General features: G+C 38.6%; 1 pseudogene across 1 annotated transcript; it reads left to right on the top strand.

Annotated features, from left to right (window-relative positions):
• Positions 1 to 1,455: 1,455 nt before the first annotated feature.
• On the top strand, positions 1,456 to 3,515 carry LOC103086949 (chondrolectin pseudogene; annotated as a pseudogene). Its single transcript, XR_014368673.1, has one exon. The product of XR_014368673.1 is annotated as a chondrolectin pseudogene (transcript).
• The last annotated feature ends 2,061 nt before the right edge of the window (positions 3,516 to 5,576 follow it).

Raw genomic sequence — 5,576 nt, 5'->3', positions numbered from 1 at the left:
CCAGGTAAGGACACAGCCCTGGTGGAGAAGAAAGAACCAGCAGTGCTGAAAAGGTAGACAAGTTCTACCATCCAGTCCAGGGAAAAGAAGGCCAGCAGCCACATGGTCCACACTAGAACTCAGGAGTGTAAGCACTCTGTCAATTTTTTTTTTATAAAGGAGACACAATTACATGATTTTAAATTTATTTTATTTTATTTTATTTTATTTTATGTTTTTGTCCACACCGCACGCGGCATGTGAGATCTTAGTTCCCCCACCAGGGATCAAACCTGGGCCTCCTGCAGTAGAAGCCCAGAGTCTTAACCACTGGACCGCCAGGGAAGTCCCTCTGCCAGATTTTAAATAAACTTTATTAATAGAGACAGCCAGCTTCCTAGGAGTTTTGTAAGCACTACTGCTTTGCTCTGTAGACTTGAGAAGTTTAGTCTGCTTGTCAGGAAGGAGCCCACCAGCAGTGCCGTAGAAACAAGACATTTGGGATTACTATAGCAAATCTATGGCCACGGTGTTGATTCAGGGATTCAAAGTTCAGGGTAAATTATTTGATCCATTTCATAAAGAGCCAAATATTTGGAATGGGAAATACCAGAGGCCTAATCAGCAAGAAAAATAAAACAATAGGAGAATGGTAACCAGCTCTAGTGAACTGGAAACAGGGTACTGAAGAATTATTGGTCTAAAGTACATCTGTATTTAATAAATAAAAGAGCAGCTTTGCCTTAGCTTTTCTTAAATTTTTTTAATTTTTACTTAATTGTAAGTGTTGTTTCTGAGGATTGTGGTAATCATACCTCTTTGCTTCTGTTAGGGATTGGTGAGAAGCGAGAGAGATGTTTAAATCCAGTTATTTGCCAGTGGGAGATGTGCTATATAATTAAGCTGTTGTTTTCACTGATAGGTTATTATCAGTAGGTTATAAGAAATTGTGCATCATTATAAATTGTCATATGGCGCATTTCATGCTACAACAGATGAGGTATGTGTTCCGTGGCAGCACCAAGCAATCACGTAGAGATTGGTGCTGTTATGGCGGTTATAAATCACAGCATACACTTTAATCGTTAAACAATTATCTATAGTGGCAGAACTGGAAAACTGTTTAGTAATGATTGGCTTATTTTCATGATGAAGAATAATTTCTATATAGATCTTTTTATATAAATACCTGAAGAAGGCAAAAGCAGAACATTCATTTTTAGACACATACTTAGGAACTTTTTGGTTTGGGGCTCATTTATCTTTAACTGCAAATATTTTGAAGGGTCAGAAAGTCACCGAAATAGCTTTCCATGTATAATTTTAGAGTTTAAAGTTATATATATTTCGGGTCGGAAGACTAGATGGGTGGCAAGATGAGAAGGATTCGTCTTGCTGTGTCTGGCTTTGAAGATGGAAGTAGGGAGCCTATGAGCCAAGGAGCACAGACAGCTGCTAGAAGCTGGCCAAGGCCAAAAGGTATGTTTTGCTGATTTCAAACATCCCTGCTACAAGATGGCCTACTTCCATGAGCTATCCAGCCGAGTGAGCTTTCAGGAGGCACGCCTGGCTTGTGAGAGCGAAGGGGGAGTCCTTCTCAGCCTTGAGAATGAAGCAGAACAGAAGTTAATAGAAAGCATGTTGCAAAACCTGACAAAGCCAGGAACCGGAATTTCTGATGGTGATTTCTGGATAGGGCTTTGGAGAAATGGAGAGGGGCAAACATCTGGTGCCTGCCCAGATCTCTACCAGTGGTCCGATGGAAGCAGTTCCCAGTACCGAAACTGGTATACTGATGAACCTTCCTGTGGAAGTGAAAAGTGTGTTGTGATGTATCATCAGCCAACAGCCAATCCTGGCCTTGGGGGTCCCTACCTTTACCAGTGGAATGATGACAGGTGCAACATGAAGCACAATTACATCTGCAAGTATGAACCAGAGATTAATCCAACAGCTCCGATAGAAAAGACTTATTTTACAAATCAACCTGGAGACACTCATCAAAACGTGGTTGTTACTGAGGCAGGAATAATTCCCAATCTAATCTATGTTGTTATACCAACGATCCCATTGCTCTTACTGATACTGGTTGCTTTCGGAACCTGCTGTTTCCAGATGCTGCATAAAAGTAAAGGAAGAACAAAAACTAGCCCACACCAGTCCACACTGTGGATTTCAAAAAGCACCAGGAAAGAAAGTGGCATGGAAGTATAACGATTCATTGACTTGGCTCCAGAAAATAGAGTTTTGTAATTCTGGATCTGTATAAGGAATGGCCTCAGAACATTAGCTTGGAATGGCTTGAAATCTCAAAGGATGTACAAGATGAACTGTAAGCTCCCCCTTGAGGCAAATATTAAAATAATTTTTATATGTTTATTATTTCATTTATAAAATAACGCTGTGCTGATAATGGAGTGAGACATGCTTATTTTGCTAAAGGATGCACCAAAACTTCAAGTAAATGGGATGGTCCATACAGATTAAATTGCTGTGAACACATCAGAGAAGTATGTGCATTGGAAGGCAGTTATTTTTGTCTCTTTCACCTTTCATAAGTTGTAATCTAGTTAATGTAAGGTAAATTGCATTGAAATTTACAGTGTGCACAATATTTTTCCTTTACATAAGTGTTAGATAAAAATGGACTGTTCTTGTATTTATTTTTACAGTGTTTCATTTTTCAATACATGCTGTTTTGATTAAAGAAATGTATCACTGTTGTCAACTGAATTCACACACACATAAATATATTACCATAGAAAAAGTTTCTTTTCTAGAAATGGCTCATCTTTTAGTTTCTCTGCTTTGGGTCAGAGTAGGTTTAGGAAATCTCTTCAGAAATAAGAAGTTATTTCATTAACCGTGGTATAAATCTAGTCAAATATTTTACTTGGAGGCAAGAATTGTCTAATTTCAGTTGTGCAAGACATGTGCCTTACAATTATTTTGCATTTAAAATTCAACAGATTTTGTAATAACTTTGTTAATAGCTGTATAAACAATAATATACTGAATCTAGAGCAACAAAAGTGGCATACACAATATAAATCATATGTCTTCACGTATTGCCTATGTAACCACAAGTAGCTCTCTGAGGGTTCTGGAATCGATTTGGCCCCTACCTTGCCAACAAAGCAAAGATGGTTGTGTGGGGTCTGGGATTGACCCTGGAGGCCGATACCTACAGAGTTTGTCTAAGGTTTTTCCTAGCTCCGTTTAGCCTCTGTCAGCATATGAGGCGGTTTTACAGTTGGGACTAGTTGAGTGGTCACCACTAGTGTGCAGTTAAGCACAGCACACTGACATTTCCGCAAGGAAAGAAACCGAATTAGTATAAAAATGGGTTGGAGGGCATCAATGATCACGTGTTCGCTGTTCACGTTTGGCTGAGAGAGTAAACTGGGGTGCCTCCGTCCTATCTTCTAGTTTCTTCAATGCTTGTGGCTCCTTCTTCTCAAGAGAGAGTTGTAACTATCTGGTCTTCAAATGTCTCTGTGCTCCTTTTAACCAAATAAAAAGTTCTTGTTTCTGAAAAAAAAAAAAAAATTATATATATTTCATATTCCAGTTATATGAAGATACTGCATAGTAGGACTAAAAAGGCCCAAGCTGGCCATTAATAAATTCAAGTCTATCTGGTTTTCTCTTTCGGAAGCCACAAGTTAACAAGGGAATGTCTTGGCTTATGGGATACAAGGAAAATATTGCTTTGTTCTTGAAAGTCTAAAGCTACAAGTCTTCTCTCCCATCTTTGTCTTTCCTTTCTCTTGGTATTATTCCTTTGTTATTCCTCTCCACGTCTCTTTCTTTCCTCATCATGATTTTTCTGTTCTTCAAAACTGAGCTCAAGTATACTCACTATAAAAACCTCATTTGGACTGACCCAGCTGTCTTTTCCCCTTCAATTCTGTTGTCTTAGATTTTGCCCTACTCATGGAAAAGTTAAACAGACTTCTCTGTGAGAATTTTAAAATCCTATCAAGGGGTTTTATGTGTCCCCAACTGGACCACTGCAATCTAACGTATGAAAATGTTTGTTCCCGGAATTTGACCCAATAAAGAGCTTGCCCCAGAATGTAAATTCACCACATCACTAGCGCATGTTTAGTTCATCTGACTAATTCATCTGACATTTCTTTTTTCCTAGTAAGACTTTTCTGAAGAAGGAATTAGTGCAAGGGTTTTTTTTTCCTCTTTAAATTTAATTTTTTTTTTTTTTTTGCCACATTGCACAGCTTGCGGGATTGAACCTGGGGCCCCGGCAGTGAGAAAGGAGTGCTAACGCCTGGACCACTAGGGCATTCCCAGTGCAAGCTTTCTTCATTGTAAACTGGCACTTGAATAACACTGAACTAGACTGTGAGGATGTTAAAGACCACTTTGTCTCTTTCCAGTCCTATGGGAGGGGTGGAAGAGCCTGATTGTGAGGAACGAGATGACTGGTTCTTGGTGAGGTGTTACATTCACAGTAGTGATGATGGCTGAGAGGTAACATTTTACACGTTCACTGTGTCCTATGTAGTCTGCATGAAGGAGCTCACGTGAACCTCACAATGACCCAGTGAGGTAGGTATTCTTATTTTCCCTATTCTATAGATGAGGAAACTGAGGCTCTGAGAGATTAACTTTCTCTAAACCTTACCGTTAGTAAGTGTCTAAGTTGGAATTCAACCCAGATATGTCTGAAACCAATTTCTGTACTATACCTAGGTCAGTGCTATCCAGAAGTTTCTGCGGTGATGAAAATGTTCTCTGTCTGCTGTGTCCAGTATGGTAGCCACTAACCACGTGTGACTTTTGGGCACTTGAAATGTGGCCGGCTCAACTGAGGATGTCAATTCCTAGTTTCATTTTATTTTAATTAATTTACATTTATTTTAAAACAGCCACATATGGCTAGTGGCTATTGTATTGGACAGCACAGCTTCAGATAATTTTTAAATGTTTCTGGCTATAGGCTAATAAGGGGAAAACCAAACCAGGAAAATACATTAAGAGAATGTGCAGTTCTTTCTCCATTTCTAGAGCTTCCCTGGATCCCACATTTTTAAAAAATATTGTTTTTAGAAGGAAAGGAAGGAAGGAAGGAGGGAAGGAAGGAAGGAAGGAGGGAGGGAGGGAGGAAGGAAGGGAGGAAGGGCTGTTTGAAATCTATTGCTGTTTAGAAGCAATAGGATTCAATTTAAAAGCAAACAAATGATTGGCTCCTCTGGTTCAGGCACTCTGCTAGGCTTCAGGCCTTATGAATAAATGAATAAGATATGGTTCCCATCTTGAAGGAGTTCACAGTCTAAGTAACTTTGTAGAGGATGTTATACATTTTTTTCCAGAGTTTCTTCATATATGATTAGACAAAATATTTAAATGTCTGATATTTATTACTTTACAGTGTTTTGCTTTTAATTTTTAATATGTTAATTTTTTGAAGAGGTCATCCATTTCTATCGTTTAAAATTCAAAGGTCAAAGTGCTTTTAATTTCCTCCTGTACAAACAACTAGCGCTATCATTTTCTAGTATGTGTCTTTACAAATATTTTGTGCACACACAAGAAAATGCACACATACATTTAATCCTTCCCCTTCTTTTTTTTTT

The sequence above is a fragment of the Lipotes vexillifer genome, unplaced genomic scaffold (genome assembly GCF_000442215.2).
Source record: "Lipotes vexillifer unplaced genomic scaffold, Lipotes_vexillifer_v1.1 scaffold1293, whole genome shotgun sequence".
Lineage (NCBI taxonomy): Eukaryota > Metazoa > Chordata > Mammalia > Artiodactyla > Lipotidae > Lipotes > Lipotes vexillifer.
This window is presented reverse-complemented; position numbering and strand designations above follow the sequence as displayed.